This window comes from Sarcophilus harrisii, chromosome 5 (assembly GCF_902635505.1).
Source record: "Sarcophilus harrisii chromosome 5, mSarHar1.11, whole genome shotgun sequence".
Lineage (NCBI taxonomy): Eukaryota > Metazoa > Chordata > Mammalia > Dasyuromorphia > Dasyuridae > Sarcophilus > Sarcophilus harrisii.
This window is the reverse complement of record NC_045430.1, coordinates 131,703,922-131,721,898: the sequence shown is the minus strand read 5'-3', so window position 1 is coordinate 131,721,898 and position 17,977 is coordinate 131,703,922.

Genomic DNA, 17,977 nt, shown 5'->3' with positions numbered 1-17,977 from the left:
TTTCCATTCATTCATGTATAGTGGTTCTACTCTACCTCAACCTTTCCAGCATAAGAGAACCTGCCAGAGTAAAACAACTTGTAACCTTCTAGGGGGAACTTGATCCTTCAAAGAGGGAAAGTCAATCTTAGTCTGTCCATATATCACTATGTCCCCAGCCCTGGAGTAGATCTCAAGGGGAAATCTCTATAACCAAACTTTTATATGGAAGATGATCTGTGTGGGCAGTTTATGCAAAACTAGAGAATTCATCCTACGGAGTGCAATAAATGAAAAAGCCTCTGCTAGGGCAAATACTGTATTAACTTTACAAGAGTCCATCCTTTTTGAGACAACTCCCAGTTGCAGAAATGAAGGGGCAACCAGGATCTGCTCCATAATTCATACATGTCCTTCAGCAAAGGACAGAAAAGGAATCAATTACAAACCCAACTTCATGGGAAGCACTTTTGTCCCTCCTCATTAAAGTATTTTTGTGACTTTTGAATATCACCGTATTTTAATCACATCATCTTTGTAAAGCACTTTACAATCTTTAAATACCGTGTAATTTTATTATTATATAATACATTATATTATAACTATATTATTATCAATATTATTATTTTACAGGTGAGGAAAATGAGATTCAGATAGATCAACCAAACCATTCATGGTCACATAGCTAATTTGTGTGAAAGGAAATTTGGAAACTAGATGCCCTAAGTATGGGTCCATTTCTTTTCACTAGATCATGCTTGTCTCCCTAGGTATGGCTATGAATAGGAACTTGTGTGAAGATGCTGAGAAGGTTGGGATGGAGTGAATGGGAGCTTGTGAGAGCTCAGGGAGAGTCATAAAAAAGATTAATGGCTTGGAAAGTAGGACTCATTAAGAAAAGTTAAAGGCAGCTTTTTAGCCAGTTAACATAATAATCTTTTAGAAAGTATAAGCCAAGCAAAATTCTCAAAGATCTGGAAAATTTACATAAGTTCCCCCCATATTTCTGTCTGAACATGCAGTTCTTCTCTAGTCTGTCCCACAGATTGCCTTCAGTCAACCTTTCATCCATTCTGACACAGAAACCCCACTCATACACACCTTCTTCACAAATTCTCTAGTGCTGGTCTTCTCAGTCCTACAAATCCCTGAAGGTGAAGGCAAGCAGATGGAGCTCACTTTGATTGTAGCTGAAACGAGGTGCTCTTCTTTCTGGAGGTCATGTACAGCTACAATAGTACATCCTGGGAGTCAGGGCCATCCTTAGGGGACTAGGAGCCCCAACAAATCTGTATCTTCTTCAATCCCCAGCTTCTTAAACTGTGGATCTCAACCCTAAATGGGTCTCATAACTCAATGCGGGGCAATGAAATTATAATTTATTACCAGTAAATGTTTTATGTATATATCTATTTTATCTACCTATATGCCCAGGGTCATGTAAAAAATTTTTGGGTAAAATGGAGTCCAAGTGGAAAAAATTTAAGAAGCTCCACTTTAAATGTCATCCCTGAGCATTTTTTTAACCAGAGAAATAAGTTTAAACTGAATGTTGCAGTGCAGCCTAGACAAGAAAAAGAAGGCAGTCTGAAGATTGTGAGCGGAGTATCACCCATTATTTTGCACTGTGGTTGTTGGTGAATGTATCGTACTCTTAGATTGTAAGCTCCGTGAGGGCAGGATCTTTCATAAATATAAAGTCTCTCCCCTGACAACTAGCCCAGTGTCCTTTACAAGTGATCCTGATCAAATGCTGGATGAAGTAAAGGGAGTAGAACCATCACATCCTTTTTTTCTTGGGATCATAAGTACCCTGAAGACAGGTACCAAGTCTCATTTATCTTTGCATGTCTGGTGAGCGTGTAAACCGTTGGTACTGATTTCATGTTCAAATGTGTGTGTGCTTTTTGTTTGACTTTTACAGTAATTGGTGGAGCCACTTTCTTTCCCCTGCCTATTGATTGGACCCAAGAGTAGGTAACATATCTGTCAATGAGAGAAATTGCTCAACATCAGAGCATTTTTAACAACAGAGATTTTGTAAAAGTTATGAATTTTGGAAGATAAACTGTGTGGGTAGTTTATGCAAAACTAGAGAATTCACCTTATGAGTGCAATAAATGAAAGAGCCTCTGCTAGGGCAAATACTGTACTTAATATACTGGAGAGAGAAACACGAACCTTTGAGTCAGCAGTCACTTTCTTTCTTTCTTTCTTTCTTTCTTTCTTTCTTTCTTTCTTTCTTTCTTTCTTTCTTTCTTTCTTTCTTTCTTTCTTTCTTTCTTTCTTTTCTTCCTTCCCTCCTTCCCTCCTTCCTTCCTTCATTCTTTTCTTTTTTCTTTCTTTCTTTCTTTTCTTTCTTTCCTTCCTTCCTTCCTTCCTTCCTATCTTTTTTTTTTTTTAACAAAAAAGATATAATGTATATTTACAACTTTAAAAAAGGATTGTTACAACAATGGAGGTTCAACGTTTTTAAGATATCCTATAAAATCATCCATGAGCTCTCAAAAATTATGTCTAGCTACACATTTGTATAGTTCTAGAATCTTTGACTGACTTTCTTAAGACTTAAATAAAACATTTCATCTCCTTCAGGAAACTCTTCCTGGTTTTCAAAGCTGCTGGTGCAACATCTTTAATTATCTCCCACTTATCTTTCATTCATCTTAAGTGTATTGATATATGACTTCTCTCATGAAAATATAGGCTCCTTGAAAATAAGGATTGCTCTTGTTTTTTCTTTGTATACTCAAAACTTAGCAGAGTACGTGACATACAATAACCACTTCATAAATGTTTGTTGATAGTTCACTGATTGATTAAAACCCAACAACTTTAGGGAATAATAAAAAAAAATCATAGAAGGGAGAGCAAGGAAAGTTATACGGTTAAGAGAAAAATAAGTTGAATGGGTAATGGGGAAAGCAGTGAATCAAGGTTCCCTAGTGAATACCTAAGGAAGTTATGTACCTAAGGAGGCACATAGGGAACTCAGACATTTATTCTTCTACCATCAACCTTTTATCAGGTGCCTATTATTTGTCCAAAGCACTGTGCTACAAATTAGGGGAAAGATGGTTCCTAGCCGTCAAAGAGATTGCAACTTAGTCAAAGCACATTAACATGGGGTAAGATTGAGGAAAAAATAGGAGGCTAGAGAAGGAGCTGGGTATTAAATAACTTGGAGGTTGAAAGGGAAATGGGAAATGCTATGGATGGTCTCTTCCTAGAAGCAGGAGAGATTGGATTTCTCTCTTCTCATTGTGGATATAACAAACTTTTTGCAGCCTCTAGAGGAGACAATGGTTATGGGAAAGAGCTTGGGTATCCTAACAGAGCTAGAAACAGCTTTGCTCATTCTGTCCAACAGGGCAATCTAATTCATCAACAAATATGTTCTTAGACTTCTGACTGAGTTTTTTCCCTGGCTGTGTTTAGAACAGCCATTCTTTTGGAATAGTGAATCCCATCAAATTGGCTTTTGAGTCTCTACTGCTTGCCCCTCAGATTTCCCCCACTTAGGTGTCCCTCTAATACCCACTATCCTTATGTAGCACCTCCATTCCCTTCTTAGGCCAGACACTAGCCTTCCAGGATTATCTTTCCTGTTTTGGACTTTTTTTCCTGGGCTTCTTCCTTCCAGCAAACTTAACTACTTTACGTTATATCCTTTGAGGGTACAAACTCTGCTTGAGAATTAATGAACTAATTTATCATATAAAGGTTATCAATGCAGTGTGCTATGCAACTCAGACAAGAAACCTGTAATTAGTATCACTTGATATTAATAATCAAAGGGTCTTTGAAAAAAGTCTTTTTTATGTCTTCTGAATCTTGATAGAAATCTATGATTTAGACTATACATAAGAGATGGGCCATGTATTTGAAACTTCCATCTGTAAAATGAGACAATCTCAAAATTATAAGTGACAGAATGAGTACTGATCAGCACTAACAGAGGGAATTTCTTCATCACTAATTCTCAATGACAAAGAAATCACAGGCCCTGTTCCTCCACCCACCCAGAAAAAAAAAAAGAGTGGAAAAAAGTATTACAAGAGAAGTGCTGAAGTCAGATGTAATTAACTTTTTTTCTTAATGTTTTGAAAACTGTATTTCAAAATAATTGCTTTCCTTTGTAATCCTATGTATTTGATTTTATTCAATTGAAAACATTGTTCTGAGAACAATAGAATTCATCAAAGTGCCAGAGGATTTTGGAAACAAAAAAAGTTTCAGAATCCATTTTAGATCAGAATCCACAGAAAAGGCAAGAACAATTCTTACCCTCAAGGAGCTTATATATTCATGGGAGAGATAATGTTTAATGTGAACATTGTAAAACATGTTTATGGAGTTTACTGAATTATGGCCAAGTGCTTGAGATCAAAAGACCTTTACCTATCAGTATGTTATTGGAAATCATTTTATTTGAGAGAGTTTTCTATGTGTATTTGCATACACTTGGGAAATGGCAATGAGTGAAAGAAATTCTTGCTTCTGACTTCAGGAAGAGAGAGTCCATAACATCCCTCACTTCTGTTCAACCTATACCCTATTCACTCTGAGATATTCCTAATATTAATTTATCGTCATTCCTGGTTTCTTTAGCACATACAAGAACAGAAGTATAGCTAGTTTTAGATTACATGATTTTGTGGACTGGGCTTGGGTAAAAGTCCTGGTTCTGACATTTAGTAATAATGGGGGCAAACCACTGAGAATAATTTTCCTCATCTGTAAAATAGAGATAATAATGCTTACTTTCCCTACTTACAAGGAAATTGTGAATAAATCTTAGCTCCTTGACTTAGAATCATAGATCTAGTTTGAAAGGGATCTCAGGGGCCATATTGTGCTTATCTTGTAATCTAGGAAAGTTCTGACTTTGCCTAAGGTCATATGGGTTCCAGTCATTAGAGATGAGATTTGAACACAGGTCCCCTGAGTCCAAAGTCAGTGTTCCTTTCATTGTACCATATTTTCTCCCTTGGACAAAGTTCCTAATCTCTCATTCTCAGTTTCCTTACTTTTAAAATGAGGGGTTCTTCGACAAATGGCACAGTGGACAGAATGATGGTCTTAGGAATCAAGAAGATTTGAGTCTGACTAATATTTTACACACTTAATATCTGTGTGACGTGTACCAGTCATAAAACTTTTCTTAGCCTCAGTTTTCTCATTTGTAAAATAGAGATGATTCCAAGATCTAAGTCCTAGAAGGGAGCTAACCTATTATTGAATTATTGTTGGGATATCGCTAGATGATTCCAAGATCTAAGTCCTAGAAGGGAGCTAACCTATTATTGAATAATTGTTGGTATATCGCTGGGAAGGAGCTTTGTCTTCATGAACTCCCTTTCCAAGACAACAGTTAAATAACATAGACTACATAATCTAGTTGGGAAAACAATAGATATTTGTTAAATTGAATTGATTGTATCAAGTAGCTGGATAAATGATTATAAATAAGTGATAGAGCATTTATTAAGTCTTTACTAAATGCAAAATGCAAGATATACAATTTTCTTCCCTTGCTCAGGTTAATAAGTGAAAAAAATTCATTCTTTCCTTCCAATATATTAGAAGTTTACAAAAAAACTTCCTGCTCTGCAAGTTAGGAGTCTATGTCTGTGATTTTTGCATATGATAGGAGGTAGAGAACACCAAGTGATTTGACCTGCCATTTCCTTGTTTCCTTTCCAGCACTTTTGGTTCCCAAGCTTGCCTTTATAGACTTGCTGGTAGCATGTGTTTAGGTGGCTCCCCATCAAATCATATTCCTAGGAAGGTGACAGAGTCCATAACTGTAAACTATGTTTGTTTTTCTTTGGTGGGAGATTCAGCCTCTTTTTTGGCTTCCTGAGCCTTGGGTTCCTCTGTGATACTGCTGGTGCAACGGAAAGAGCTCTGTCCTGACTGCCAAGGACCATGGGGAATTCAGAATACAAGTCATATATTCACCTAATTCCTGGACTGCCAAGGATCTCAGCCAGCTAGGCTGCAGACATTATTTATCCTACAAACCTCACTTATATTACTTTTGGTGAGCTTTGCCAACACGTTTTTTCCTTTCCTTTCCCCTGGAAAGACTAGCTAAAACTCTTAGCTCTATCAAGAGATTCCCATCCACCTAAAATTGTCTTTCCCTCTCTCTCCCCAGGCTACTTTAGTTTTTCATTGAATCTAAAATCTCTCCAATGTCAGCATTCCCTTCATCAATGCAGATCGCAGGTTGTCAATGAAATAAATATTTATGAGTGGCCACGTACAGTGAAAAAATGAAAAAAAAAAGTTCATTAAACATATACATCAGTCACTGTGTTTAGTGTTGGGATGGAATGACTATATGGGATATAAAGCATGGTGTGATGGTTTAATCTGGAATCTGGAACTGGCTAAATGTAATGTACCCTCTTCACTAGTAAGGATAATATGTCCCCAAGCAAGTTTCCAAGTTGAGTTCTTCAGCTTCTCCTGGGTTGTGAGCATCAGGGTAGCACTGCAGGAAGATGACAAGGGACAGAATCAGACAATTTCCCAATTTTCCCACATCTCCTCCAACATTTGTCACTTTCCTTTTCTGTTAGAGTAGCCAATCTGACAGGCATGAAGTGGTACCTCAGAATTGTACTGTGCATTTCTCTAATCAATAGTGGTTTAGAGCAAATTTTCATATGACTATAGATACCTTTGATTTCTTCTGAAAATTACCTATTCATATCTTTTGACGATTTATCTATTGGAAATGACTTGTATTCATATAAATTTGACTCTGTTCTCTATGTAGTTGAGAATAAGATCTTTATCAGAGAAACTTGCTTTGCTTTTTTCCTGCTTTCCTTCTAATCTTGGCAGCATTGGTTTTGTTTGTGTAAAATCTTTTTAATTTAAAGTTAACATAATTATCCATGTTACATCTTGGATTGCTCTCTATCTCTTGTTTGATTATAAAATCTTTCCTTACCCCTAGATCTGACTGTAAACTATTCCATGTCCCGCTGATACCATCCTTTATATCTAAATCCTGCACCCATTTTCATCTTATCTTAGATCTGGTACAAGATGTTGATCTATACATAGTTTCTGCCAAATTGCTTTCCAGTTTACGCAACAATTTTTGTTAATGATGAGTTCTTGTCCCTAAAGCTTGGATTTTTGAGCTTATCAAATATGAGTATGTTGTTGTCATTTATTATTTTGTACCCTTGTCAAAAAGATTATTTTATGAAGAACTCACATAGGACAAGTGCTCACAAAGTGGCCAGGAAAATCAATACAAGGACACTCTCAAGGTCTTTTTTAAGAACTTTAGAACTGATTGTATGACATGGGAGACACTGGCCCAGGACCACCCAGCATCAGAGAAGGTGCTGTGCTCTATGATCAAAGGAGAATTAAATTAGCTCAGAGAAAATGCAAAATGTGCAAAGTTAGAGTCCACCCCAAATATTCATAGGGACTATTTGTATCCAGCATGTGACAGAGCTCATATTGGTCTGATCAGCCAGTCAGACACACTGTAACTCGATTCTAATATAGTCATGTCATTTTGGTCCTTTCTGAGAACAAAGAACAACCATCTACTCAATACCAAACAGTCTTGATTCTTACTTCTTTGTAATATAGTTTGAGATGTGATACAATTAGATCCCCTTCCTTCACATTTTTTCCCATTGATTCCCTTGATATTCTTGACTTTTTATTTTTCTGGATGACTTGTTATTATTTTTTCTATCTCTATAAAATTTTTTGGTAGTTTGATTGCTATGGCACTGAATAAATAAATTAATTTAGACTTGACCTTCACATGATAATTCATAGTTATGTGTAGATCTGGTTCTATTTATGTGAAAAGTGTTTTGTAACTGTCTTCATGAGATAACTCTTTAAAGAATGTTTTCTACAGGAAGATAAGTTACACAAATTCTGCACTGATTCATGAAGTTATGATGAATAACTTAGCCACCTGTGCAAACACTGTCTAGATCCAGAGAGACTTTATAAGTTGAAACCCTGTTTCCAAAATATCACTCCCTTGCCAATGGATTAGTGTGTCTCTCTTATTCAAGGTGTGCCCTTCTTGCTGCTTCCAGAATCTATGGAAACTGAAGAGAAGAGAAGCTTTCTTTTCAGCTCTTTTTGGGAGTCTTGGAGGATGCTTTTTCTGAAGGGCCTAGTGGTGAGAGTGGGAGGGATGCATCAAGAGAAGGAGCAGAGATGTAAGTAGCCCAGGGTAATTAGGGCCTTTTTTCAGAAATGTACCTTAATATCCAAAATCTAGTGACTCACAGATTGCAAAAATTCTGTTGGACAGATGTCCTTTAAATGAAATAGCCCCAAATGAATTCTGAAGTGTTTCCCTGTAAGTCTACACACAAGATTATTTCTTCAGTGACTCCTAGGTATATTCATTACAAGTACACCCAATAGCTGAGGAAGTATCCAACAGGTCTTAAATTTTTTTTTGGTTTGCCAGATCATCATCCCTGCTAAACTGTTCATGGACACAGTTGAGCACAACTAAAACCCTCTCTTCTTTATTTCCCTCCCCATCTCCTTCCCAAGTACTCTCTCTAATATTTTGTTTATTATTATATTGTTCTTCCTTTTCTTTTTTCATCACTTTCCCTTAATTTCTCCTCTTTCTATTCATGTAAATGACTTGAATGAATCTCAGATGTTAGGAAAAGTGAATCTTGAAACTAATAAATGCTAAGGTGTGAATGATAGTTTCTCTTTAACCCTCTCATAAAATTTCATGTCTATATCTGTTAAATCTGCAAAGAAGGGAGTGAAGGTCATTCTCACATCTTTTCTTTGGAGTCATACTTGGTCAATGTGATTTCATATCATTTAGTTTTTATTGTTTTATCATTGTTCTCTACAATTACATTATTGTAAATATTGTGAATTTTTTTTGCTGATTTTGCTTACTTCACTCCAATTCAGTTCATATAAATTTTTCACTTTCTGTGTTCATTCAAATGAATATTTCATTGGCAAAACTTCACTCAGTGTTGGAGAAAAATTTTGGAGCAAGTAGCCTCCATTAAATTATGCAACGTATCTTATTTCCCTATGTAAATGAACCTGAAAGATAAAAGGAAAAGGTTTGTGGATCTTAGCTCCCAGAAACTCTTCCAGATCTCTCTTTACTAGGAGAGAAAAGAACAATTCACTGCTCTGTTTTCCTCCTCTCTCACCAGCTTCCTTTCTTTAGCCAATACCCCTATTACCAGATTATTCATTGGCTTCTAGGGAATGATGGGCAACTCTCACTACAATGGAAGGGAGCTGAACCAAATCAGGTCTTATAGGTCTGGGACTCAAGTCCAATTTTACCCACTCTTGGAGAAGTGAGAAGTGAAATCTTCTTCAGAGTCTCCAGAAAGTGCTCAGAATAGCTTCCAACCCAATTTTGAAGCCAGGGAGACATTGTAGGATGACACAGTCAGGAATTTACTTAACCGTAGCACTCCATATATTATGGATAATTAGTAGGGTGTGGTAGAAAGATCTGGATTTGAACGTCAAAGAGCCATTCCTGTATAATCCTTGGCTGATTATACAGCCACCAGATTAATTTGTCTGAATCTTTTTCCTCTTCCCTATATCAGGGGACCAAATCATAGGCTACACAGTTACCCCATCCCCCTTAAATTAAGTGATGATACCTTGCCTGGATAAAGTTACATATAAAATGGGGGGGGTGTGGAACTGTGTTTTCACTATAAGATCATCAAGGTATCTTCCAGCTTTAAATCATTCCTTGTACCAGAAAGATTTTAAATCTGACAAGGGAAGTATTTCTGTTTGGGTTGAAGCTTTGAACAGTCTGAGGATTCCCCCCAACACTGGTCACTTGCCTACCCCTTAGCAAGCAGAGTGAGGTTAAGGGAAGACTTCAGTAGTTAGGCAGATTGGAAAAACTGAAAATATTCCATCTCCTTCTGAACTGGAACTTCAAATATTAACTTTGCCATTTTGCTGAAGAGTAGTGAATTCCCAAGCAGCCACAATCAAACATAAGTAGAAAAACACCTTCCAAAAACAAATTTAAATGATGTTTGGTTTGGTATCCCCATTTTATATTATAAATATCAAAGACCACCTCATGGACAAATGTCAATCTTAGATGCAGTGATTCGTTAGAACACTGGATCTAGATTAAAAAAGACCTGAGTTCCAATGCAGCCTTAGATACTGATTGTTTGTGTGATCCTGAATAAGTCGCTTAACTTCTATTTGCCTCAGTTTCCTCATCTGTAAAATGGGGATAATAATAGCATTTACCTCCCAGGATTGTTGTGAGGATAAAATGGCATAATTGTAAAGGGCTTAGCAGCAGGGCCTGGAACATGGTAGATGCTATATAAATGCTAACAATTATTATTAGTTGAGAATTAATTCATATTAAAAATAGGAGAGGACTGGCTTTCTAGACTTCTGCCTCTGCCTTGAAATAATAAAGCTGATGTTACTTTGAGATGGTTTTGGGGAGGGGAGACAATGTCAACTATAGAAACAGTTGAAACTAGATCTAGAAAGGTTATAGATGAAGATGAATGGGAATCAATGAATTCTGAGCAGAGAAGATTAACATCAAACAAGCCTACTACCATTCCCTGAACTCAATGTTTCATCTCTTGCCATGATGCATTTGTAATAATCATCCTTCATGCCTGAAAAGCACTCTTTTTTCATCTGTTTCTCAGAATAATTTTATTTTTTAAGGATCAACTCAGGTGCTAAAATTTCCAAGAAATCATCATCCCTGATCTCCTCAGTTGTTTGTCTAGGACTTTCTTCCTCTTGAAATTATATTATATCATCAATTTTGTTGATTTCTGCCATGTCTGACTCTTCATGAGTTCATTTAGTTTTTTGTTTTTTGGCAAAGATAAAGTGTTTTGCCATTTCCTTTTCAAACTCATTTTACAGATAAGGAAACTGAGACAAACAGGGTTAAATGATTTGCCTTGAATCACACAGCTAGTATTTGAAGCCACATTTGAACTCTGGTCTTCCTGATTTCAAAACCAGTATTCTATCCAATGCCCCACCTTTATATTTTATACCTAACTATGTAAATGATGCATTTGCTTCCCCAATAGAATATAAATTCTATTTGGTCTTTGTATTCCATTGCCTAACACAGTACACTGTACATAATGGTAGAGGAGGAGTGAGAATAATAGAAAAAACAGAACTGATACACAGCAGAAACCATTTTAGAGGACAGTTTAGATTGGAGAAATAGAGGGAATTGATCCTGCCCCACTCAGTGGGAGACAGCTCAGGATATGACCTTCTTTTGAAATTTCTACTCCCCTTCTCTTAACTGGGGTATGGAGAGAAACCCAAAGGCCCTTGGTACAAAACAACCTGTCCCTGTAGAGATCAACGAGATCAATTCCCAAGAGTTTTAACCTAGGGCAAAGGTCCTAGTTATATGTGCCTTCCTTTTTCTACAAAGCTAGAAAGCTTAAAAATATAGATCGTAGATAAAATTCATAAATTTTATCTGAGCTCCAAGTAATATATTGATTACCAAGTCAGAAAGGTGGTCTCCTAGCTAGCTGAATTTGACAAAATCAATAACCCACAGCTCCCCCCTACAGCAAAAATATCAACTCAGTGTATAATTAAAATTGTAGTAGTAAGCCAGTGTTTAAAAAAATACAAATAACCCAATGAGGAAAATTTTAAGTAGCACTAGAACAATAAAAATCTATGTCAACGATTGCATAGGGCAATAACAGAAAGGAAAAACGGAATAGATTAAATTTATCATTCTTCTAGTGATTTCTCCTAGTATCCATAATTCTCCTGGATTTTCTTAATTGGCTAAATGATGAGGCTGGGGGAGAAGTTCTAGCCCCACACAAGGTATAGAATCAGTGTCATGGAAAGCATCCTTTGTATACTGTTGCTGCTGATGATATTATTCTCCTCTGTCTACCCTCTTCAAATCTTTCTCTTCATGTCTTTTTCTTGAGAAACTTAAAAATTGCTATAGTGGAAATCTTTCCTTTCCAATCTCACAACTTCCTCTCTTTCTGAGGTGAGAAGGGATGCAATTCTTAGGATCTTTAGCAATTTGGGCCCCCGGAGAAGGCAGACAGTCCAAGCCTTGCCAAAATTACTGTTACAGTAGTACCTGAAATTCACAGAGCCCTTCAAAATTGGCAAAGCTTTTTTTTTTTTACATATATTCTCCCATTTGAGTTCCGAGACAATATCGTGAAGGACTTAACATTTTCATTTCTGAAATTTCTGTTCTGAAGTCTTTAGTCCTTGAAGACCTCACATCTGACATAACTTTTTATATGTTAATACTTTTCATTAGTCTTGACTCAGGATCTGTTTTTTATTAGTATCCCTAGTTCTTGACACATAGCAAATAATTAACAAAAGACTTTTTTTATTCATTCATTCACATGAACAATAATTTTTGTAATTTCTACATGAGTATAAGTATTTGAATCTTCATTTTATAACTATGGAAATTGAGATTTATTAAATTTCCCATGGCCACATCACTATTAAGTTTCAGAGGCAGGATTTGACTGACTTCCAACCCAGTAATACATTTAGTAGGGTTAATGAATATTTGTTGAATTGAATTCCAAGTAAAGGAAAATAATGGACTTCTGGATAGTTTTGTGGATTCCACAAGGAAGGATTTTTCCCTTTCTTCCTTTCCTTTCCCTCAAGTTCTCATTGCTTTCCTAAAGAGGGGCCTTTCTTTATTTATGTTTATTTACTTGAAACCCAAACTCAACAATGGAAAGTTCAGAAGTTTACCCAGGTTGGTCCTGGTCCAGCTATTGCTTGCATGAAAATTCCTGGCCTAGCTGCAAAGGGAAGGAAGCTGCTTGGGCAGCTAATCAGAGGGGACCCGCTGGTCCTCATTAAATGTTCAGGGGCCATCCCAGCCCTGCTGCCCTCAAGAATTGGAGTGCTCCTGTGCACACTAGCTTCCTGTTATACGGATATGAAGGGGAATGTTTGATTCTGTCCACAGCAAAAAGAGATGAATAAATGAAAAAGCATTTATTCAATACTAATAGACCTCATCTGGGGCATCTTCTTCGATTCTGGGCACCAGTTTAAGAAAGGCATTAATAAACTTAAGATCAAAGAGAGGAGGGTAACCAGCATGTTGAAGTCTGTGACATCTTCATCACTACCATCATCACCTTCATTATCATGGCTAACATTCATGTAGCACTTACTGTGTGCTAGGTACTGTGCTAAGGATTTCCTAAATACTGTCTCATTTTATCCTTTTTTACAATACAAAGCTACCTACGTGCATTTTGCAGATGAGGAAATGGAAATAAACAGATGTTAAGTGATTTGCCCAGCATTACAGAGTTTCTAAGTGCTGAGATCAACTCTGAACTCAGGTCTTCTATATTCCAGAGGGAGTACTCTTTCCACTGCAGTACCCACCTGCCATTAGGATGGAAGCCTTTTTATGGGATACAGAGAGGCAAAAGATAGTTCCTGTCCCCGAGAATCTCACAGTTTAATAGGAGAGACAAAAAAGGAAATGTGTACAAATAAGCTACTTGCAGGATAAATATGAAATAAATAAGATAGGGAAAAGGGACTAGAATTAAGAAGGGTTTGGAAATACTTCTTGTAGAAGGCAAGATTTTAGTTGGGACTTAAAGGAAGCCAGGGAATATAGTAAGTGGAGATGAGCAGGGAGAGTGTTATAGAGATAGGGAAGGAAGAAAAGAAAGGAGAGAGGGAGGGAGAGAGAGGGAGGGAGAGAGGGAAGGAAGGAAGGAAGGAAGGAAGGAAGGAAGGAAGGAAGGAAGGAAGGAAGGAAGGAAGGAAGGAAGGAAGGAAGGAAGGAAAAGATGGAAAGAGAGAAGTGATGAAAAACTTTGAGTGGCAAACAGGGAATTTTCCATACAATCCTGGAGGTGATAGAGAACCACTGCAGTCTAGGAAGTGTAGAGTTGACATGGTCAGACCTGTACTTTGGGAATATCACTTTGGCAGATGAATGGGGGATGGATTGAAGGGAGGAGAGACTTTTGACAGGGAGAACAACTAACAGCTTATTGCATCAGTTAAGGGATTAGGTGATAGGAGCCTGTATCAGCATTGTCACAATAGTAGAGGAAAGAAAAGAATGTTTTTGAGAGATATTGCAAATGTAAAATGGGAACTGATGAGTCCAGAAGAGGACCCAGATCAGAGCCCTGTAGGATACTCGTGGTTAGTGCACACGACCAAGGTGAGGATCCAGCAGAGAAGAATGAGAAGGAACAATCCAAAAGGCAGCAGATGTACCCAGAGAGAGCAGCGCCCTAGAAAGGCAGAGGGAAGAGAGCAGAACGATCAGCAGCATCAGAGGGAGCAGAGTATCTGGAAGAATAAATACTGAGAAAAGGCCATGGGACTATCCTTCCCCTTTGTGTTTGTGTGCTGGGCACATTGGGTACTTAACAATGCTTTGCCATTCATTTATTTGTCAGACTTGCTCTGGTGCAGATTGTACTAGATGGCTTTTGAGGTCTCCTCTCACTCTATAATTCTGTAAACATGTTCCAAGCATTTCTCCAAAATGCTGGGGATCCTAATTTTAAAGTGAGAAAGTCCCTGCCCTCTGAGGAAAGTATTGATGGGTACATCCTCTCAGGTGGCAGCGGAAGTACTGATCTCATTGTCTCTGGGCAGGATAGAAGTGTGAGCACTGCTGGGACTGTCTGGGCCCGTGTCAGGCTTCCACTAGTTTATTATTTGTCCTTTATTTTCAAAACTGTCACCCCAAAGACATCATGGACAACGTCTTGACTCATGGGCGGATTGGATTTAAGTGAGTCATAACCCTCACTCTCTCTTCCAGAGGCAAGGTGATGGCAGTGGTCTGAGGGCCTTCTGTGTCTGACCGAGCTGCGAGCATTCTTCCAAGCTTGTTTCAGACCCCTCCATGGCCACTCCTCCTCCCCCTCTGCCGGGAGAACCTTCACACGACGTCCCCCTAATTCCCCAGCGAGTTTGAGGCCTCTTGGCTGCCCCTCTGGCTGCCCCTCTGCTGAGATGGTTTACTGAACATTGCCCATGCCACGGCTTCTAGGAGCCACAGGTGAGGGTGGAGCACCAGGTGGACCCCAGAGATGGATGAGCAACCTTGGCAATAAAAATTCTGTTAATAGGCAGCCTGCGGGGATCCTCATCTACAGATCAGTGACTCCCCTCTTCAATTGAAATGGGAGTGACTCAAATAGGAACTTGCCTCTTCCTTGGCCCACTCCAATTCTAGCCCCTGTCTCAGTCTGTTTGACCATAGGAAACTCTACCTACACCAGCACTTTCTCAGCAACTGTTTTAGGTGCTTTATCAAGATCCTCTTGAGGCATTTTTGCCACTTTCATGTATGAAATTACTATTAAAGAAGCAATTTATCCTCATCAAGCAAGGTGAGGCCGCTAGGCTATGAAGTGGCGAGAACCCTGAAGCTCAAGTTAGGAAGATGAATTCCAATCCAGTCTCAGACATTTATTAGCTGTCTGTCCTGGAGCATTGGAGCTGTGCTAGTTCCTCTTAAATACCCCGTACATATTCACTAATTGGGATAACTTGGGCACAGATGTTAAAAGCCTGGAAAGGTTAAAGCTTTTGGGGTACGGTCACTGGTTCATAGGATCATAGATTTAGAACTAGAAAGAACCTTAGAAGTCTTCTAGACCAAGCCTGATTTTACAGATGACAAAATGAGACTTTAAGGAGACTGGATGATCTGCCCAAGATTAAACAGATAGTTAAAATTAGAGGCAGGATGTGAACTCGGGATGCCATAATATTTCTTATCAGCCAGTGCTAAAAGAGGCAGGGAAATCCTTACCAATGACTGAAAGCTATCAGGGTTTGATACGTTTATTTTTTTCCATTTTTACAGAAGAAATAATAGCAATGATCTTGTAATTCCTCCCCCCAACTTCACAAGTAATATGACAGAAGACCTAGTCCTTGCCCTGGACCACATACTAAAATTATAGCCCACCATGGAAAATCCTGAAGGGCAGAAAGAAAGCATTTAGAGCTAACATGATGGCATAGATGAGTAGGGAAATGTTGGGGACTTTACCTCTGACAGCAGACCTTGGGGTCTTATGCCTTGGGATATGACTCTGCTGCACATATATTAATTACAGAATCATAGATTTAAACCTGGAAAAGATATCTTTATTGCATAGATCTGCAGCACTTCATTGTTCGTGAAGCATTTTCATACCCATGATCTCAACAGAGCCTCAGTTACTCAGGTAGGATGTGCTTTATCCCCATTTTACACAGGAAGAACTCAAGGTTGAGAGAAGTGTTATTTAATTTGCCCAGAATCATACAAATGATTGGCAAAGCCACTAAGCGTCCTGGTTCCCTTGGTAATCTTTGACAGATTTAGAAATCCAAACTCTACCAAAAAACCAAAACAAAAACAAAAAACCAAGGAGAATGTGGAAGGCAGTGAAACTACTCCAGCTGGAGGAAAGTGGGTTCCATTTCCAACTCTTGCTTCTGGGCAGGCAAGCTCTGACACAAGCTGGACCTCTTTTTGCTCATTTATTTTTAACTAGACCTGTGATTTTATCCAAATGGGGACTCCAGGTGAGGAACTTGCATCAACAACATAGACGGGGAATTTTCCCACATTTTATTATTGTCTTGGAGAATTGCCTGGAGACATTGAGAAATTGTGACTTGCTGGAGTTAAAGACATATCCCAAATCCAGGGATTCTTCCTGGATTTCCTTCTTGACTACAAGTCTGGCTCTCTATCCGTAATGACCTTGCTTTCTTGCTGTATGGAAAAAAAGGCTCAGGGAGGCTCGGGGAAATACTATATTTCATTTCATGCAAACCAGGGATTTCCTTGATAGTGGAGCCCTTGGTGAAGAAATTCCTGGTATACATGCAGCTTCAGGATATTCTTGCATCTCATGGCAAGGAACTTTGAGATTATCTAGGGCAAGAGTTGCTTAGGGCATGGAGAGTTTGAACATCTTGTCTGAGATCACCAAGAAAATGGGGTCATGAAGAACAGGACATGACTGAAAAACGACTGAATGAAACACATGACTTTAGACATTTTTTGGATCTCAGAATCCTCACTTAGAGTGAATTGGATTGCACTGAGTAGCCTCCATGATCCCTTTCAGTTCGAATCTTTTGGTCTTAAAATCCCTTGAAAATGAGCAGGGTCTGAAAAAGGAGACAGGCAGGCCCTGGATTGAGGTTCAGTCTCAGCTTTCCTACTTGCTACCCTTGTAGCCTTTGGGTAAGCTGCTTTTCATCTCTGTTCCTCAGTTTGTTCATCTGTAAAATGACAGAAATTGCTAAATTAAGGGTTCTTAACTTTTTTGGAGTCAGAGACCACCTTGGCAATCCAGTGAATCCTGTGAACTCCTCAGAATAATGTTTGTGAGATACATTTAAAAACGCTAAATTCCAATTAAAAGTTAGTAAAAATTAAAATGTAATTTTTCCTCCATCCAGATTAGACACCAGACTAAGGAAATGATCTCTAAAATCCCTTCTGGCTCTAAATCCTATAATTCTGGTCTCATGATTGTAATTTCATGACACTTTTCTTTAGATAGAGCGTATGAGTTTTTGATAAGAGCTTTTAATTGGCCTTAAAAATAAATCTTGCCAAAGTTTCCTTCCCCACAAATGTCCCCTCATGGGACATTCCGTGGCTCTCGATCCTCAAGTTTGGCCTTTTGGTGCCCCCAAAAGGCGCCAGATTGGAAATCCTGTGAAAGTGTGTTCATGTAATTAAGAGATCATTTGAAATTCAAAGCATCTGGGGAGCTGCTTAAGAAAATCTTCAAATAGGCAAAGTTTGCCTTGGCTTGGTCCTCCTTGCTCAATTTTCATCTCCTTTCTCCTTTGAATGTCTTGCTGACCCCGGCTGGCTAGGACCCCCCATTTATACGTCTTCATTCAGAGTATCCATGTCTGGAATTTT